Source organism: Pteropus medius, unplaced genomic scaffold, assembly GCF_902729225.1.
Source record: "Pteropus medius unplaced genomic scaffold, Ma_sr-lr_union100, whole genome shotgun sequence".
NCBI lineage: Eukaryota > Metazoa > Chordata > Mammalia > Chiroptera > Pteropodidae > Pteropus > Pteropus medius.
Genome location: NW_024345601.1, coordinates 3759005 through 3781094, shown reverse-complemented (window position 1 = coordinate 3781094; position 22090 = coordinate 3759005).

Sequence of the window (22090 nt, the reverse complement as noted above, 5' to 3'; positions counted from 1 at the left end):
ATAAAGCATATGATCCTTTTCTTTATTCACTTTGTTTATTCTTTTGTTTATTCCATTTAATATATTTCTCATCTCAGATAATGTGTTCTCCATTTTGTACTGGTTCCCTCTTGTAATTTCCATTTCCATTTTAATGTTTTTAATCTCTTTGTTGGAGTTCTCTACATTTCCCAAAAATTCATTGAGTATCTTTATAACCAGGGTTTTGAACTCTGCACCTGTTAGATTACTTGACTCCATTATACCTGGTTCCTTGTTCTGTTCTCTCATATGGTTTCTGCTTCTTTGTCTTCCCATATTGGCTGCCTTTCCATATCTGTTTCTATGTACTAAACAAAACTCCTAAGTCTCCTGGTCTTATTAGTATGGATTTATGAAGTAGGTGTCCAGTGGCACAGTCCTGAGAGAGGTTCAGCTGCAGGCCAATTTAGCACAAGCCTCTACCTCTTCTGGACCACTTGTTAAGATTCAGCAAGCAACCCACAGATGCTGTGTTTATACTTGCCTCAAAAGGCCATGCCAGAAACCGAGGCCAACTGCCTCCAGTGTGAGTCTAGGTGCTGCTCAGCAAGGAGTACCTGGCTCACTGAGGATGTATGTGGATGTGGCTTGGGTGGAGCTGCGAGTTGAGGGAGGCGGAGTTTCAGGGAATCTTCTGGGCGGAGTGACCTCTGTTATTCAGTGTGATGACATCAGGGTTATGGTGGCGATGTGTCCGCGCGCTGGGACGGTGGAGGGCTCAACAGGGAACAATGGATACTGCCAGCACTTCTGTACAGAGTGTGTCTCACTACGACCCTCTCTCTGACAATATCTTCCTTTAAGTCCCTCGTGCCCCCTGCACACAGTCAGATTGGCACTGGTGCTCAGAGTGAGCAGGTCCGATTCCGCAAAAATCTGCTCCAGGATGCGGCCCCTTTTAAGAGGCATCTACAGCTGCTGCAGCCTCAGTCTTACTCAGCCGCTTAAGACCAGGCAACCCTGTGTCCTCACCCTGTCCTACCTCCTGCCGTTGCAGGATGATTTCTTGGTTTTCTCGGATTTCTCCTTAGTTGTATGGCTTGTTCATCTAGATCCTGATTTTTTCCTTGCTATTCGCTCCTTGTTTCTGTCACAAATTTGATTTGGTTGCCTGATGAATGAACAGAGCCTCTATCATCTACACTACTTTTTTCCTCCTTCTCTTCTAGGAGTTTTATAGTTACAGGTCTATCATTTAAGTCTTTAATCTATTTTGAGTTATTTTTGCATATGGTATGAAAAAGTTGTCCAATTAATTTCTTTGCATATAACTGTCCAGTTTTGCAAACATCACTTATTGAAGATACTGTCTTTACTTTATTGTATATTCTTACCTCTTTCATTGTAGATTTATCTACCATATAAGCAAGAAAATATTTCTAGACTTTCTGTTATAGTCCACTGATCTATATATCTGTTTTCATGTCAATACCATGCTGGTTTTACCACTGAGTATAGTATTAGCTGTAGGTTTGTCATATATGCTGTTTATTATGCTGAGATATATTCCTTTTATACCCACTTTTTTGAGAGTTTTTTAAATTGTAAATGGATTTTGAATTTTGTAAAATAATTTTTCTTTATCTATTGACATGATCATATGTTTTTATCTTTCTTTTTGTTAATGTGATTATTACATTAACTGACCTATGAGTGTTGAACCACTTCTGCATCCCTGGGATGACTCCCACTTGGTCATGGTGTATAATTGTTTTAATGTATTATTGAATTTGGTTTGCTAATGTTTTGTTGAGAATTTTTTCATCTATGTTTATCAAGGATATTGGCCTGTAATTTTCTTTTTTTATGATGTCTCTATTTGATTCTGGTTTCAGGGTAATACTGGTTTCATAAAAAGAGTTTGGGAGTATTTCTTCCTCTTCCATTTTTTGAAATAGTTTAAGAAGAATAGGTATTTATTCTTCTTTGAATGTGAAGCCATCTGGTCCTGGACTTTTGTGTGTTGGGAGGTTTTTTTTTTTTTTATCACTGCTTCAGTTTTATTGCTAGTAATTGGTTTCTTTAAATTTTGTATTTCTTTTTTTGATTTAGTTTTGGAAGTTTATATACTTCTAGAAATTTATTTTAGAGTGTCAAAATTGTTGACATATAATTATACATGGTATTCTTTAATAATTTGTATTTCTGTGGTGTTTGTTGTAACTTCTGTACTTTTTGGTTGAAATCTTCTATAAATGTCCTTTAAGTCAATCTCATCTAATATGACATTTAAGGATATTATTTTACTATTAATTATCTGGATAATCTATCCATTGATTTAAGTAGAGTATTAAAATTCCCTACTATTATTGTATTACAGTGAATTTCTCTCTTTATGTACATTAAAAATTGCTTTATATATTTAGGTCTCCTATGTTGAGTGCATGGATATTTAATAATTGTTATATCCTCTCATTGGATTGTCCCCTTTATAATTATGTCATATCTTTCTTGTCTTTTTTTTTTACTTTTTTTTGTTTTAAAATCTATTTTGTCTGATATAAGCTTTGCTACTCCACGTTTTTTTTTTTCATTTCTATTTTCAAGGAATATCCCTTTTTATCCCTTCACTTTCAGTCTGTGTCTTTCAATTTGAAGTGAATCTCTTATAAATAGTATATAGTCATGTCATGTTTTTGAAGCATTTTTTGAAACATTTAATACATTTACATTTAAAGTATGTACTAATTGCCATTTTGTTAATTGTTTTGATTGTTTTTATAGTTTACCTCTATTCCTTTCTTACTACCTTGTTCTCTTCCTTTGTGGTTTGCTGTTTTTCTTTAGTGTTTTGTTATGTTTCCTTTCTCTTTGTTCTTTTATATCTTTTGTAGGTTTTGATTTGTGGTTACCAAGAGGTTGACATATATTATTACTTATCTATTGCAGTCTGTTTTAAGCCGATAGGCATTCAAGTTTGAATATATTCTGTAAGAACTATATTTTTACTTCCCCCTCCGTGCTTTATGTTATTGATGTAATATTTTAGATATATATTTTTGTATTGTATATCTCCTAACTACTTCTTGTAGTTTAAATTGAATTTGATGCTTTTTTTCTTTTAACCTTCATAGTAACTTTTTAAATATCTGATTTGCCATGTTTATTGAATATTTGGCTTTACCTGAGGTTTTTATTTTTCTCATATTTTCTTATTTCTGGTTATGGTCTTTTTTTTCTTCTTAAAGAAGATCTGTTAGCATGTTTCGTAAAGCTAGTTTAATGGTGATGAATGCCTTTAGTTTCTACTTGTCTGGGAAACTATATTTCCTTCAGTTCTAAATGATAACCTTGCTGGGTAAATTATTCTAGATTGTAGGTTCCTGTCTTTCAGCACTTTAAAGATGTCTGCTACTCCCTTCTGGCTTGTAAAGTTGCTGATGAGAAATCAGCTGACAGACTTATAGGGGTTCATTTGTACATAACTTGTTTTTCTCTTGTTTCCTTTAAGATTGTCTCTTTATCTTTAACTTTTGCCATTTTAACTACATTATGTCTTCGTGTGATCTTTCTGGGTTCATCTTGTTTGGAACTCTCTGTGCGTCCTGGACATAGATGTCTGTTTTCTTTCCAAAATTAGAAAAATTTTCAACCTTTATTTCTTTATATAATATTTCTGTTCTTTCTCTTTTTCTTCTCTTTCTGTAATCCCTGTAATGTGAATGTTTGAGTGCTTGATGTTATCTTAAAAGTCCTTTAAACTAGCCTCATTTTAAAAAATATATATTTTTTCATTCTGCAGTTCTGATTGGTTGATTTTCACTAGTCTGTCTTTCAGGTTGGTGATCCACTCTCTGTTAGCTAATCTGATGTTGATTCCTTGAGTCTATTTTGTCTAGTGTAAGTATTGCTACTCTAGCTTTTTTTGTTGTTGTTTGTTTCTATTTTCATGAAATATCTTTTCCATCCCTTTACTTTCAGTCTGTGCGTATCTTTTAATCTGAAGTGAATCTCTTGTAAGCAGCCTATGTAAGGGTCTTGTTTTCTTCTCCATTCAGCCACCCTATCTTTTGATTGGAGGACTTCTTTTTTGGTTGAAGTACTTGTTGATAGATATATAGTTATTGCCATTCTTTATTTATATTTTTAATACATTTTTTTCTTCTTCTTAAAGGAGTCCCTCCAACATTTCCTGTAATACTGGCTTGATGGTGATGAACTCCTTTAGATTTTTCCTGTCTGGAAAGATCCTTATCTGTCCTTCAATTCTAAATGATAGCTTTGCTGGATAGAGTAATCTTGGTTGTAGGTCCTAGGTTTTCATCACTTTGAATATAGTGTGCCAAGGCTTTCCGGCCTGCAAAGTTGCTCTTGAGAAATTGGCTGACAGTCTTATAGGAGCTTCCTTGTAGGTAACATTGCTTTTCTCTTGCTGCTTTTAAGATTCCTTTTGTCTTTAACCTTTGGCATTTTAATTATGACGTGTCTTGGCGTAGGCCTCTTTGTGTTCATCTATTTCAGGAAATTCTCTGAATTTCCTGGGCTTGTATATCTATTTTGTTTTACCAGGTTAGGGAAGTTTTCTGTCATTATTTCTTAAAATCGTTTTTCAATTCCTTACTCTCTCTCTTCTCCTTTGATACCCCTATGATGTGAATGTTTTAACGCTTGATGTTTTCCCAGAGGCTCCTTAAATTATCTTCATTTTTTTGAATTCTTTTTTCTTGTTGTTGTTCTCATTGGGTGTCCTCCACTACCCCATCCTCTGTATCGGTGATTCGATCCTCCGCTTCCTCCACTCTGTTGATTCCTTCTAACGTACTCTTTATCTGAGATATTGTATTCTTCATTTCTTAATGGTTCCCTTTTATGGTTTCCAACTCCATTTTTATGTTTTCTATCTCTTTGTTAAAGTTCTCATTGAGTTAATCTACACTTCCGCTAAGTTCCTTGAGCATCCTCATAACCAGTGTTTTCAGCTCTGCATCTGGTAGATTGCATGTCTCCATTTTGTTGAGTTTTTTTTCTGAACTTTGTCCTGTTCTTTAATGAAGGACATGTTTCTTTGTCTCCCCATTTTGGCTGCCTCTCTGTGTCTGTTTTATTTATTAGGTAGGGCGGCTATGTCTCCCAGTCTTAGTAGAGTGGCTTTATGTAGTAGGTGTGCTGTGAGGCCCAGTGGTACAGTTCTGCAAGTCAAGTTCAGTTGCAGCCTGTGCACCTTCAAGGCCACCAATCAATCCACAGATGGTTGCCATCTGTGCTGGGCTTATAGGTGCCTCAAGAGATTAAGCCAGAACCCGAGACTGGCTGCCACTTGTGCAGGGCTTGGGGCTGCTCAGTAAGAGGTACAGGGCATGCCGAAGCCAGTTGCTGCTTGTTTAGGTTTTGTGAACCTTTGAGAGATTGTAGGAAAGCCTGCAACTTGAGCCAAGACAGGCCATTTTTATGGAATAAATCAGTGGAAGTGGCTTGAATGTGCCCACAAGTTGGAAGAGCTGGAGTCTCAGAAAATGCCTTGGATGGAGCGACCTGTGTTATCCAGTTTGATGGCGACTCAGATATGACAGAAGCCTGCGTCTGCACACTGGGTATGGGGAGAGCTCAACAAAGGAAGAGTGGACTCCTCCAGTACTTCTTTTTGGGAGAAAGCTGCCCCTCCAGCCCTTGCCCTGAAACCAGACAATTCCATTCCTCCCCATGTGTCCTTAGAGTCTTTTGAGCTGCTGCCCCAGCCCTGGAGCTCAGAGTGAATTTGTTAGTGGTTAAGTCCATGCATAGGCCCTTTAAGAGGAATGCCTGAAACTCCTGCAGCCCTTTGTCTAACTCAGCCACAATCTTCAATAATTTTCACATCCAGATTTTATGGGGCCTTCTTTTCTTGGCACCTGGGCTCAGGAGTCTGGTGTGGGGCTAGGACCCCTCACTTCTCCTGGGGGGCCTGCATAGCCAAGAGATCCCTCCTGCCACACGTGGGTGTGGGATCAGTCTGTTCAGTGTCTCTGCCTCTCCAGTCTCGAGGTGGCTCCTTCTGTATGTCTTTAGTTGTAGGACTTTTGTTCAGCTAGACTTCAGGTGATTTTTTAATGATGTTTGTTCTGCAATTTAGTTGTAATTTTGATGTGTTCGTGGGAGGAGGCAAGTATAGTGTTTACCTACTTCTTCATCTTAACTGGACTTCACTTGTTTTTTCTTATATTTTCTAACTCTTTGAAGTTTTCCCTAAGTTCTTCTATTCCACTCTTAAGTTTGGTGAGCTTTCTTATGACCTTTTAAAAAAAAATTTCTTTATCAGGCAAATTAATTATTTTTGTTTCCTTAGGGTTTTTTTTTCTGGGCATTTTCTTGTTCTTTCATTTGAGAGATATCCTTCTGTCTCTTTTTTTTGTTTGACTTTTTATGTTTGTTTATATAAATTAGACAAAATATATGTCTCTTCTAGTCTTGGAATAGTGGTCTTATGTAGAAGTGGACTCTATGTACATTTTGTGTACAGGGTGGTTTTTGTAGGCTAGTAGGTGCTTAGCAGATGCTTAAGACATTTGGGGCCCTGGCCTACTAAGCTGGAGTGATTCTGAGTGGGGAGGCCAAGTACGTATGGTAATGCCCTGTTGACCCTACTTGCTCCCTTTGTTTGGGCTAAAATAGGCTCAGATGATGTGTTTAGGAACACACCGCAGTAATCTTGCAGGCAGGCCAGAGCAACTGTTTAGACCACGTACCCACCCTATGGAGGTAAAGAGGGTTGTGCACAATGGCACTTATGGGCCCCTCTGAAACTGGAGTTACCACAGCTCCATTGGCTTCCTAGCCTTCTCTATTCAATCTCTTTCTCTTATTTGTTCCCAGAAGGTATTTTTTTCAGTGCTCAGTTGTCTTGCAGGAGTAATTGTACCCTATATACATATATTTTTGTTTTGTTCATGGAAGGGGTTAAGTTCAGCATTCTCCTATGCCACCAACATCTGGGACCTCCCATCAACACCAGTGTTATGATTAATGTACTTTTATGAACCTGAGGTCCACAAGAAAAAGGGAACAAGTTAATTGAAGGACCAGTTCTACATGAAGCAGGTGTAAATGTAATGAACAAGGAAGGAGAAATATCCGGCCTTAGTCTGGGAACAAAGCAGATGTTTTTGTATAGGACAACCTTTCAGTTGGTTACTATCTCTACCCTCCCAGCAAAAATGTTTGCACTTAAACAAGAACTTACAGGATTGATTCAAATTGTGGGAATTTTGGTGATGTGGCAGGCTAATGGGGCAATCTATTGATTGAGTCTTTTAGCTCCCTGCATGTCACAACACTGATCTGGCCTCCAGCTTGGTGGAGTTAGTGCCTCTCTTTATTTTGCCTCAAGATTTATCATCTATTGAGCAAATGTTGACTCTTTGAATTAACTTGTAATGTCTACTGCCAACAAAAGTCAATATTTGTTTGATAACATATTTGGTGACTGAGTGCAGTGAAGTGAATATTCTACCCATCAATTGGAAGACCCATGATGAAAGCCTCCTTTTCTTGTACTTTTTCCCCTAATGTTAATGATATATTATAATTCATTAAATATCATTTCAACATGAAATCAGTATAAAATTATTGAGATATTTGACATTATGTTTTCTTATTTAAACTTTCAAATTCCATGTGTATTATAATTATAACACAATTTGTTTTTTAACTTTACCGAGAAATAATTGACAAACATAATTGTATATATTTAAAGTGTACATGTGATGATATGATATACATGTACATTGTAGAATGATTATCAAGATCAAGATAATGAATACATCCATTGCCTCATACAGTTAACTGTGTGCGTTGTTATTAAGATCTACTTTCAGCAACTTTCAAATATACGACACTCACTGTATTAACTATAGTCACTATGCTGTATATTAAATTGCCAAAATTTATTCTTTTTATAACTGAAAATTTGTACCTTTTTACCTATGACACCCTTTTGCCAAGCCCCTGGCAATTACCATTCTATTCTGTTTCTATGAAATCAGCTTTTTTTTTTTTTTAGATTCCATATACAGGTGAGATCATACTGTATTTGTCTTTTTCTCTCTGGCTTATTTCACTTAGTATAATGCCCTCAGGGTCCATTCATGTTGTTGCAAATGGCAGGATTTCCTTCTTTTTTATGTCTGAATAATATTTTATTATATATATATACACACATACATATATACACATATATATATACATATATACATATATGTATATGTATACATATACTCTCTCTCTCTCTCTCTCTCTCTCTCTATATATATATATATATATATATACACACACACACACACACACACATACACACACACAACACATAAATTTTTAATCCATTCATCTGTTGATGAACACAGATTGTTTCCACATCTTGGTTATTATAAACAATGCTTTGATGAATGTGGGAATGCAAATATCTCTTTGAGATCTTGATTTAATTTTCTTTGGATATATACCAATGTGTGGAATTGTTGGATCATATGGTAGTTCTATTTGTAATTTTTTGAGGCAATTCTATACTATTTTTCATCGCAGCTGTACCAATTTATATTTCTATTAAGAGTGCACATGGATTCCCTTTTCTCCACATCCTCACCAACACTTATTAGCATTTGTCTTTTTTTAAATTAAGTTTATTGGTTAATATTATGTAGATTTTGGGTGTACAACTTTGTAACACAACATCTGTATACTCCATTGTGTGCTCACCACCCAAAGTCTATTTGCCTTCTGTCACCATATATTTGACCTTCTTTATCCTCTTTATTTTCCCCCAACTCCTTTCCCCTCTGGTAACCACCATATTGTTGTCTGTATCTATGAGTTTGTTTATTTTTTCATTTTATTTATTTGTTGATATTTGTTTTATATCCCACATATGAGTGAAATTATATGGGTCTTGTCCTTTTCTGTCTTACTTGTTTCACTTAACATGATACTGTCAAGATCCATCTATATTGATGCTTTTCGATAATACCCATTCTCATAGGTATGAGGTGATATCTCATTGTGGTTTTAAGTCTCCTTTTCTTAAATCAGATGTTCTCCTGTTCTGTGAGAGTAGCCTCCAGAACAGCAGGACTAGCATGCCTATGGAATGTTTAAAAATGCAAATTCTTGGGCCTCACTTTACTCCTGATGAATCTAGAGCTCTGAGGGTAGGGTCCAGCTTGTCGTGTGCTGGTAAATGTGTAACAAATGTCTTTCTGAAAAAAAAAAAAGCATCTATTTGCGTACATAAGTTTATTATAAATTTTAGTGATAGATATGCAGCACACAATTTACAAATAATAATTATATATTCAATACTCTTTATAATAAATTTCACATGGCAAATTTATTTTCACAAAATACTTTCATTAGTTTTTACCAAACTTTTGTATCAGAGACAACCTATGGTTGCAACTGGTGAATGAGTGTAATTCCAACATGAATGTTAGCTGATATTTTTGTTTACATTAAATAGTAAAATGAAAATGAAACAAATAAAGATTTATGTTATGTCAGAATGTCACTTGTTTGTCAATGACATGAGCAACCTCTTTGCTGAATAAGGTAATAGTTTCAACTACTGGAAGACTATTTTCTAAAAATTATTTTTTATATTAACAATGTCATAGCCATAGAACGACACACATTTAAGTTTAATCTATATCATTAAAATTTTCTTCATTACTATCTTAAGTCTAGACAATCAAACAAGTAATAAACCAAGTCCATGCTTATAGCATTTTTTTTATTTCTATTCTGTAAATACTTTTACCATGGACAATTTCAAGCCACATAACACCACTGAATGAGGAGTTACAAAGAGATGTTCAGCATCACACCATTTTATACTGTTTCCATCATACAATGCAATAGACAGATATCCTCAAGACTAGACATAATAGAAACATGTAGTAAAATAATTAGGAAATGCTTTTAATGTAGTATTTTAAATAGACTTTATTTTTTAGAGCAGTTTTAGGTTCATGGCAAAATTGAGCACTATAAATTCACAGCCTCACTCTCTATCAACAACCCACATTAGAATGGGAAATTTGTTAACAATTGATGAACCTACATATCATTGTCACCCAAAGTCCATAATTTACATTAGGGTTCACTTTTGATATTGTACATTCGTTGGATTTGGACAAATGTATAATGACATATGTTGACAATTACATGACATACAAAGTAGTTTCACTGCCCTAAAAGTCCTCTGTTCCCTGTCCATTCATCTCTCCCTTCCTTTTAATCCTTGGCAACCACAGATCTTTTTTACCATCTCCATAGTTTTGCCTTTTCTAGAAGGTCATATAATTGGAACAATGTGGTTTTTAAAAACATAATTTCTTTAATTATACATTTTATCATTTAATTTTTAATGATAGCTGTGTTTCACAACCGACTTGCAAAATTTCTGAAAATTTAACAATCTCCTATCATGAGCTGTTACAAATTGCTCCAGTACACCCTTGAGTCCAGTATGTGTGTTTCAACAAGCCCTCCAGGTGATTCTGATGATGCTAAATTTTGAGAACTGCTGCTTAAGCAGATGCCAAAGGACAAGAAATACATTTGGCTATAATTAACCTGATGCTTGGATCTGGCTGACCTGATGCTGTACTTAAGTGTTTAAGCAAATTCAGATTTTGGGAGGAAGGGAGGAATGTGTCTAAAGGGGAAGAGAAGAATGAGAAAAAAGTATTGACTTTAAATCTTTGATTTTTTTCTTCCTGATTTGACCAATATTGGTAAACTATTAATAGATATCCAAATAAACCTTAGACCAAATTATGGCTGTTTATCCTCTTTGAACAAAATGTCAGTTGATGTAACTGCTCTAATGACATGTCCTCTGGAGTCTAAAAATACTGGTTGATTTATTCAATAAACACTTATTAAACATCCATGAAGTACCAAGCACTATTCTGGATGTTGGTGACACAGAACACTGAGCAAGATAGGAAAGATTCATGATCTCAAGTAGTTTATAGTCTAGCAGGAAGACAGTATAAAAAATCAAGTTAAAGCCAAATCACCAAGATAATTTCTGGAACTACTACATGCTACAAAGTGAACAGAAGAAAATTAAATCATAGAGAATGATGAGTGAGAAGAGGCTATTTTTTGGGTTGGGTGGTCAGGGAGGGTCTCTTTGAGAAGGTGACAGTTCAGTGAAGAACTGAATGGTAAAAAGAATCCAGACATGGAATTGCCTGTGTGAAGAGCATCCAGGCAGAGGGAACAACAATTGTAAAATTCTTGAGGTGGATACAGGCTTAATGTGTCCCAGGCCTGCCTGACAAGGAGGCCAACATAGCTGGAACAGAGCGAAGGAGGTGAGAATGATAAGATATATGCCAAAAGGTGGATAGGCAGGAGCCAGATCAGGTAGGGTCTTTTAGGCCATGGCAAAAGTTTTGGATTTTATTCTAAGTGATGGAAGCCTTTGGGAGGCTTAAGGCAAGGGAGTGACTAGTCTAATTTCTGCTTTAAAAAGAACACTGGTTGGTGAGTGGAGAATGGGCAAGCATGAAAGCAGGGAAATGCATCAGGAGACTGTTTAAAGAGTCCGGGGGGCAGGTATCATGGCTTGGAATGGAAATGGCCAGTTTCAGGAGACATTAAGGGGGTAGAGCAGATTGGACTGGCTAAAGGATTATGACAGATTCTTTTAAAGAAAAAATAGACCATTAACCCTACCATCTTTAAGCAAAGTGGACTAAGTTCTTTATGTTTATGCCTGCTAATGTCTTACCCACATTGGTTGATCTATCAGTGTCTACCTTTTTTACAGAATCATGTGTACACATCTTAGGAAGGTGGTGGTCTCTTAATTGGGTAGGCAATTGAGGAGGCATCACTCAGAAGATACTCCATGAAGACTAAGTACAATCTTCTGAGTCCAACATAAGCTTAGGTCTATAGGGGTCAACCAGGAGTTAAGAATGAATATCACCCCCCAAACTCCTTGTACCTGTGTGCAGTTGGAAGCAACTATTCCTAGTGTGCATTTGTAGCAGTCTCACTTTGCCTGAATTGGGGAGCTGTACCTTTCTTATGCATCCTGGCCAAGTTTGTTGTATGCATTTCGCCAGGAGTGGGCTTGGAGGTTAACTCCCAAAGGACTCTGGGCTGAAGGTTGCTTAATCTGTGGTGAACAATAAATGTCCTTTGATGTATATGGAGTAGGTGCTGTCACCGGGAGATTCATGGGGATTCTCAGTTTGATGCTGAGGTAATTAATATGATGCATATTTTGTAAATTGTTCAACATATGAATTGTATTCACTGATTTAAAAAAAACACAGACAGAAACATCTCATTTATTCAGCACAACCATTCTCGTTTTACTGTGCTTCATTTTATTGCACTTCACATACAGTTTCATCAACATTGAGATGAGATTCTTTACCAGTAAAAAAAATTACAACTTGCTGGAGGCTCAGATGATAGTTAACATTTTTTAGCAATTAAGTATTTTTAAACTAAGGTATGTATATCTTAAAAAAAAAAACAATGCTATTTCACACTTGATAGACACAGTATAGAGTAAACATAACTTTTATATGTACTGGGAAATCAAGAAATTTGTGACTTGTTTTGTTGTGATATTTGCTTTATTACAGTTGTTTGGAACAAACCCCACACTATCTCTGAGGTATGACTGTATTCTTTGAGAATATGGCATTTCATGTAAATGCATTATTCGCATATGCCTTTAAATGTCAAGGCAACTTTATGTCATGAACCCTTTGAGCAGGTGAGACTCTTAAGCAGAGTGTCTACATGGTTTAACTTCCTTGATGACTCCTGTTCACCATTATGACTATCAATTACTCCTTCATACTATAATGCAGTGACACAGTGACTCCACACCCAATGAAGCTGGCTCTTGTGTGAATTCCTTCATTCTCTTTCTCTGTGAAGAACTAGACACTTTGTTAGGTATTTTACATCACCTACCAATGGCACTCAGGGTGAGAATACAAGCAAATGGGTCACCCTCACTCTTTCTTGTTAGAAAACTGGTGCTTTTCAGAAGGTGGTTTTTGTTTGGGAGGTTTTGTCTAAGTTACCTAGCCTGCTGTTACTGGAAGCAGGAGTTTCCAGAAGCTATGTCTATGTTTTTTCTATTCATTGAGTAGTGTGCACTAAATGTGACCTGTCCACATTTGTGTGTTATTTATCAATACAAAAACTTTTTATAATTGGTCCTGGTTCATATAAACAGAAGAATAAAGGTAAGTCATCAGGATGATAAAGTAAGGTGCCTCCTGGGTCATCTAAGCAGAAGCTGAAGGAAGAAATTTGACTGGAGCAGACCAGGACCCCCTCCCCACCCCAAAAAACCCTGAATATGTAAAATAATGTCAGTGACCTCTGTCCCAGTCCCTGTTACTAGGGCCATACCACCCTCTCCCAGCCACGAGTTGGGCAGCCATGAATGGATACTGGTGAGGAGCTTTGAGGTAAACAGTCACAGCTGTACTGTGTTGCAAGTTTTCTTAGAACTGATTTGTACCCTAAAAAGAACTTGGCTCCTAGGGGAGGTTGCATCATGGAATCTTCTAGAGGTCCCATGACCCTGCAATGATGTGTAAGAGCTGCCTTGCTCAAGAATTTGTGACAAGAAACATTTGATTCAGTCATTTACATGAAAACATAAATGATGTCTTTTTTCCAGTCTCTGGATTTTGGCAAACAGAAGGCTCTTTCTAGTGCACTATGATAGATGTCCTTATCTTTAGCAGCCGTTAAGCCTTCAACAGTAACGCTATAGGCAGCAAATAGACTAGTTTCTCCTGATAGGCCAGATACCAGAAGTGTAGGTGGGAAGGTTCAGAGTTGTCTTTTGAAACTAAATAGGAGAGTGATGAATCAAGAAAGTGTCTGTTTTGCCTGCTGTTCATTCCCTTCTTTTAGGGAAATATGTAATTATTTTGTAACTATTTACATACAGATTCAGGTAATTTTTATTTATTTTTTTCTTTTTTAAAGAGAAAGTCGAAGATTGTCATTGTCTGTGTCACATAAAAGAGAAACAGCTTTAGTCTCTTCCTCTGTATTTCTGTGGAAATTGGCTCTGTGAGCTGCAAACAAAGCAGACATGGGTTGAATAGGATGAGACCATCTGGGCTTGGGCAAAGTTTGCTTTCCAGGATAGGGGGTAGGAACAAGGCATCCTTGGGCTGTTGGCTCTTACTTGAAGAGAAATCCATGGTCTAAAGGCTTTCCTGGAGGAGGAAAATGGCATAGATGATAGAGGCTCTGTTCATCCCTCGGGTGACTGAAACCAGGAGCAGCAGCAAGGAAAAGTTACCTGGGATCTAGATGAACAAGCCATACAGCTACAGAGAAATCCAAAAAAGCACCCTACAATGGCAGAAAGTAGGATGGGGTGAGGATGCGGGGCTTCCCGGTCCCCAGGGCTGAGTGAGATGGGGGCTGCAACAGCAGCAGAGGCAGATGCCTCTTAAAGGGGCTGTGACTGTGAGTGGATTTTTGCAGTGATGGACCTGCTCACTGAGCACCAGCGCCGATTCGGCTGCACACAGTGGGCACCAGGGACTTACAGGGAGATATTGTCAGAGTGAGGGCTGAGGCAAGACTCACTTGGTATAATAGTGCTGGCAGTATCCATTGTTCTCTGTTGAGCCCTCACCCCTACCAGTGCAAGGACACAGTGCGGCCATAGCTGTGATGTCATCAAACTGAATAACAAAGGTTGCTCTGCCCAGAGGATTCTCTGAAACCCTGCCTCCTCCAACTTGAGCCCCACCCAAGCCACATCCAGGTATATCCTCAGCAAGTCAGGTGCTCCTTGCTGAGACTCACACTGGTGGAGGCAGCTGTACTCGGTTTCTGGTGTGGCCTTTTGAGGCAACTATAAGCACAGCATCTGTGAATTGCTTGCTGAATCATAACAGGTGGCCCTGGAGGGGCAGAGGTTTGAGCTAAATTTGGCCTGTAGCTGAGCCCCTCTCAGGACTGTGCCACTGGACACTTACTTCACAAATCCACACCAATAAGGCTGGGAGACTTAGGAGCTTTGCTTAGCACATAGAAACAGACACAGAAAGGCAGGCAAAATGGGAAGACAAAGAGGCAGAAACCATATGAGAGAAGAGAACAGAGATCCAGATATAATGGAGTCAAAGTAATCTAACAGATGCAGAGTTCAAAATGCTGATTATAAAGATGCTCAATGAACTTTTGGGATGTGTAGATAAATTCAGTGAGAACTTCAATAAATAGATTAAAAAACAAAAATGGAAATGGAAATTATAAGAGGGAACCAGTACGAAATGGAGAACACATTATCTGAGATGAGAAGCATAGTAAATGGAATAAACAAAAGAATAAACAAAGCGAATAAAGAAAAGGATCAAATGCCTTGTCTAGAGGACAGGAAAGCCAATCAGGACACTCAATCAGAATGGCAAGGAAAAAGATGCCAAGACTATAAAAATAATTTAAGGAATATATGGGACACTATTAAGGGTCCAAATATCCATCTAATTGGCATAACTGAAGAAAATCAAGATGTTGAACAGCTGTTTGAAAAAATAGTGATGGAAAACTTCCTTAACCTGGTGAAGGAAATGGACATAAAACCCCAGGAAGCTCAGAGAATTCCAAAAATCAGGGATCCAAAGAGGCCCACACCAAGACACATCATAATTAAATGCCGAAGATTAAATACAAAGAGAGAATCTTAAGAGCAGCAAGAGAAAAACAGATAGTTACTTATAAAGGAAAACCCATAAGACTGGCAGCTGATTTCTCTAAAGAAACTATGCAGGACAGAAGGACTTGGCAAAAAATATTCGACAGAATGAAGACCCAGGACCTACAACCAAGAATAATTTATCCAGCAAAGTTATCATTTGGAGTCGAAGGACAGATATAGAGCTTCCCAGACAAAAATAAGCTAAAAGAATTTATCATCACCAAGCCAGAATTACAGGGAATGTTGGAAGGACTTCTTTAAGAAGAAAAAGCATGTATCAAAAACAGAAATAAAGAATGGTAACAACTACATTCCTATCAATAAGTACCTTAAATGAAAATAATTAAGTGCTCCAAACAAAAGATAGAGTGGCTGCAAGGATAAGAAAACAAGACCCCTACATATGAAAAGGAAGGAGATGGAAAAAGATATTGCTTTGATGAACCTAGAAGATATTTAAGTCAAACAGAGAAAAGTAGACACTATGTGATTTCATTTATATGCGGAATTTAAGGAGTAAAAAGGACAAAATAATCAAAAACAGACTTACAAATATAGTGGACAATTTGGTGACGGATAGATGGGAGGGGAGTTTGGGGGTTGGGAGAATGAGGTGAAAGGTTAAAGAAGTACAAATTAGTAGCTATAGATGGTCACGGGGATGAGGAGCACGGCATAGGGAATGCAATTAGCATTAATAGATTGGCTAGATGAAGGGTCAGGGGAAGGAGGGAGCAATTGAGGGATCATTTTACTAACTATATAGATGTCTAACCAATGTAATATATACTTGAAACTAATTAATATTTAAAAAAATTAAAAAATAATCACACATAAAAAAATAAATAAAATACTTAAGAGACTTGAAAAAAAATAAAAAGACTTTCTTTTGTTCTTTGCTTTTCAGCTAGACCCAAGGGACAAGTACTCTACCTGTCCTGCATGGGAGGCTGTGGGCAGTTTTTATGTCCTGTAAACTGTGGAACTGAACATCCTCAGCCATTACTAACATAGATTTATAGAGTACCTATTGGTAAGTAAGACCCTGTGCTTGGGCTGGGGTTATGATGCATAAAATCCATAAGGTCTATGGGGCCGTCCTTCAAAGAGCTTACAGTTTGGTTAGAGAAACAAGAGGAATGCCTGAAGGTTAAACAAGACAAAATCAAAGTAGAACAACAAAACAACCAACCAAACGAAATTAAAAAAACCCGAAACAGTCACATTCTGCCATCCCCCCTCACCCCTACAGTGTAAATGCATTCATTTCATTACTGATCTCTTTTCTCTTACATAGATATTTGTTAGAGGGAGAGTCTTGTGGATTTCTTGAGCTGGAGATTATTAGCACTTTATGTTCAATTAATATGGTCAAATCTCTCTATTTTCTAGGTGCAGGGAACACTGTAAATCACAGCTATCCAGTGAATGCTTTACAAGCGCTTTGCAAACATCACATTCTATTTATGAAAGGAAAAAATGCCTGCATTTAACTTCTGCCTCTTAATCTTCAGTTGACAGAAACCAGAAAACTGCTCCATTTCATGTTTACTTCAAAACACCCTATCTTAGCCAAGTGTCTAGTTGATCCATTCTGTAAATGCAAGTCACCACCATCAAGCCTCATATTTTTTTCTTTCTCCCTGTGTTGGCTGAGGCATATGTCCAAAGGGCAGGCTTTTAATAAATTGCATTCTGATTGACTGACCTGAATTTCTGCTGGGGAGCTGAACACTAAAGCCAAATGGATTTTACCAAAACTTGCTTTGCTGTTTTTTTTTAAGTCTTTTTTAGAAGTAGCTTTGGGCATGTTTTATGAGAGAGATGAAGAACATTATTTAAGAACAATGGTACAAGCCAGAGTCACAGTAAAGAAGGTTTAAAAGTTGGAGAAAATCTGTCCTAAGCTTTTAGCTATTTAAGAAGACTCAGGGTCTCCTTTGAGGAGCAACTGTTGAGACCAAGTATTTAAGTTAATAAAATCATAGCTCTCTGAATGATTAGAGCTTGTCTTTTGACTGTCTGTTCACCCTGATATTTGTTTTGAGCTTAAATGTCACAGTCATTTTAATCCATCTAACCAAGGAGACTTATATACAAAGTGAGGTGTAGGCCCTGAAAAAAGGCAAGAAATAGATTCTACCCTGAAATCTCCAGAAAGAATGTAGCTGTGCTGACCTGTTGATTTTTGACTTCTCACCACCAGTACCGTAAGAGAGTAACTTTGTTTCATTTTAAGCCACAATAACTTTGTTTCATTTTAAGCCACAATAATCACTACAGTAACTTTGTTGTAATATATTGCAGCAACAATGGGAAATTAATATACATTTTTGTATTTGGAAATGGGGTGCTGCTGTAACAGATACCTAAAAATGTGAACATGACTTTGAAATTGGGTAATGGGCAAAAGCTGGAAAAATTTTGAGGACCATGGTAGAAAAAGTCAAGTTTACCTTGAAAAGACTGTTGGTTAGAAATATGGATGTTAAAGACTTTGCCTGTGAGGGCTCAGGAGAAACATGATAGACAAAGCCGGTATTGTCTCATAGAATACTTATAATGTCATAAACAAAACATTGTAGAAGTATGAACATTAAAGGTGCCTCTGTGAAGAAAATGAGAATCATATTATTGGAAACTGGAGGAAAGGAAATCCTCATTATATAGTGGCAAATGACTTAGCTGAGTTTTTTTTTCCCAATGGTTATGTGGAAAGCAGAGTTTGTAAATGATGAACTTAGATATTAATCTGAGGAGACTGTCAAGCAAAGTATTGAAAGTGCAGCCTAGTTCCTTCTTGCTGAAAATAAATAAATAAATCAAAGGAGGAATTATTAAACAAAAAGGAACAAAGACTTAAAATTTGAGAAATTCTTAGCCAGTCCCAATTGCAATACACCAAATTTGAAGGTCCACTGTTGGGAAAGTGTGCTCTGGGGAGAAGTCAAGTTGTAGCTGGACAAACTTTTGCTAGTGCTTCAAACGGAAGAAACAAGCACAAAGTTTAGTCACACATAGAGCTTTCTGAAGAGATCTGGTTTGTGACTCATGAATCCCCTCAGTCATCTCAACAGAAACCAAAAACAGACGTGGAATTATCCAGGAAAGATCTGTAGAGGAGTTTCTTGTTTAATGGAGTGAATCCCCATGACATAGATGGGAGAACCACCAGTTTTTAAATGTTATGCCAGTAGATACACCACTAGCCATTATGTTTGTGGTAATCTGTTTTATAGCTATAGAAACCAATACATATACCCAATATTCATGAATCCTGTCTTCATCAAAGTACCTTGTTTTTTAATTTTATTTTTTAAAGACTACTTGTTTAGAGCATTTTAATGTTTACAGCAAAACTGAGGGGAAGATACAGAGATTGCTCATATATCCCCTTTCCTCACACATGTATTGCCTCCCTCATTATCAACATCCTCCACCAAAGTGGTACATTTGTTACAATTGATGAACCCACATTGACACATCATCATTACCCAAGTCCATAGTTTACACTAGGGTTCACTCTTGTACATTCTATGAGTTTGGACAAATGTATAATGACATGTATCCATTATTATGGTATCATACAGAGTGTTTTCATTGCCCTAAATATTCTCTGTGTTCTGTCCATTCATGTCTGCCCCCTCCAACTCCTGGCAACCACTAATTTTTTACCATGTTCATAGTTTTGCCTTTTCCAGAATATCATATAGCTAGAATTATTCAATATGTAACCTTTTCACATTCTTTGATTTCTTTAATCAGAGCTTTGTAGTTTTCTTCATATAGTTTTAATATATATTTTGTTAGATTTATAACTAAATATTTTATTTTGGGGGATGCTAATGTAAATAGTAGTGTGTACTTTATTTCAAATTCCAGTTGTTCATTGCTGATATATAGAAAGACAATGGACTTTTGTATATTAACCTGTATCATCATATCTTCCAACGTTGCTATAATTGTTTATTAGTTTCAGGAGGGGTTTTTTTTGGTCAGTTTTTTTCAGATTTTCTACATAGACAATCATGTCATCTGCAAACAAAGACAGTTCTATTTATTTCTTCTCAATCTGTATACCTTTTATGTTTCATTTTTTGTCTTATTGCATTAGTTAAAATTTCCAGTACAATCTTGAAAGGGAATGATGAGAAGGGCTATCTTTGCTGTATACCTGATCTTAGTGCAAAGCTTGACTTTCTCACCATTAAGTATGATGTTTGTAATTGTTATTGTTTGTAGATATTCTTTATCAAGTTGGAGTTCCCCTCTATTCCTAATTTACTGAGAGTTTTTTTTTTTTTAATCATGAATGAGTGTTTGATTTTAAAAGCAGCAGTTGAGCCCAGCTACTTTTCCCAACCTCCTTCCAGCTAATTGTGACCATGTAAGTTTTGGCTATTGAGAAATAAGCAAAAGCTGTGAGGAAGAACTTCTAGACTTTTTCATTAAAAGTGGGGAAAAGAGGGCCAGGAAACGCCTCTTTGGTCATCCTCTCCTTCCTTTTTCCATGCTTAGAATGGCTGGAGATTAGGCCACCTTCTTTGACCATGAGGATAAGCCATGTAGGAAGATGGAAGTCATGTGACAAGGAAGATGGAACAGAAAGAGATAAGGAATCTATGTCCTTGATGAGTTTATACCACAACTGTTATACTCAGTGTAGACTACCAACCTCTGGAGTTGGCATCCATAATTGTTTTTCATTCTTGTGTAACCGATTAACACAAACACACCAGCTTAGAAAAACCCAAATTTATTATGTTATGCTTTCTGTGGAGTCAGGAGTCAAGGTATAGGTTAGCTGGGTTCTCTGCTCAGGATCTTGCCAGGCTGAAATCAAGGTGATGGCTGGAGTTGAAATCTAATCTAATGCTTGGCTGGAGTCCTCTTCCAAGATAACTGGTTATTGGCAGAATTTTTTCCTCGTGATTGTAGGACTTAAATTTCTATTATCCAGGAACCAATCTTAGCAACTAGAAGCCATTTTCCACTCTTTTCCATGTAGCTGCCAGCAGTAGTTCACAATGTGGGTGGCTTTCTTCTAGGGCAGCAGGAGCTTGTCTCTCTGAATTCTAGTTTCTCTCCAGTCTACTATGATAGAGTCTTATATAATCTAACCTAATCAACAGATTAGGATAACCTATCATATTCATACTGAAGGCAAGGGACTCATACAAGATGCATATACCATGGAGTGGGAAACTTGAGTCCATCTTAGAATTCTGCCTATCACAGTCGAGAGCCACCAATGTCTGGAACCGTGCTTAATTCATACGTGTTGGCTGGTTGGAAAGTGGGCTTTTCTAGAAAGTGCCAGTTCTGTATTTGCTTGTCTTTAACCTTTCCCAGATGGTTCCCAGCCCTAGCCCATTTGCGTAAGTATCCCCAGAAATAAGCTATATCCACAATATTTTCTTGTGGCTTGGATGACACGTGGGGAAGGCAGAGAAATATACCCTCAAATGGTGGATGTGGGAATTTATGATGGTCTTGCTTACCTCAGAACCAGGAGCTCATAAACCTTCTCAGGTGAGGTGGAATAAGTTAGAGGTAGCCCTTCAGGGATCAGAGCTTAGAAGGCTCAGTTGCTCCCAACTGCTACGCAGGTGTGAATTGTGAACTTGTCGGTAAGTCCATGATGGATGAGAGGAGGTGAGAAAGAGAAAGAAGAGAGGCTTAACTAGTATAGATGGGCTGTATCAGAGAAGGAATAGGCTATGTAGGGACAGAGTCAGAAGTGGTTCCCCAGAAAAATACAATCTTCTGTTGATTCCCTTTGACTTGCTTCAGGGACAGATGGGAGGCAGAAAGTTAACATAAATAGCTGTATCTCACCCACCTGATTACCTACTATCTGGTTGCTTAGCTAGAAGCCACAGTGGTGTCCCTGCCTCTTCTCTCTCTTATGCCTGGAGAGTCTCCTTCCTGTTGTCCTTCCTCCTGCCATTGGCTCTGTTCTGATGCTCGTCACCTCCTGTCTAGACCTTTGCAATGGTATTTCCATTGGGCCTTTTTTATTTCTGCTTGTCCTGTCTTGTGGTTGATTGCATCATTGGTCCCAACTCTTCACACCTCTGTAATAGAATGGCCTCGTGGTGGATGGCTCCTGATGTGGGACTTGGTCATGTGGCTTGCTTTGACCAGTGGGATGTTCACAAGTGTGATGTGAGCAGAGGCTTGAAATGTGCTTGTGCAGTTAGGCTTCCCTTCTTGTGCTTCTGCCATCACCACGAGAAGAAAATGCTCTGGATAGCTTCTAGTTCAAGGAGGATGAGAGATACATGGTGCATACCTGGACCCTACTCATTGTCTGGAGCCAAGCCCAGCCAATCCTAACTAACCAAGGTCAGGCATTTTTAGCTAAAATACAGGTGCAAAAGTGAG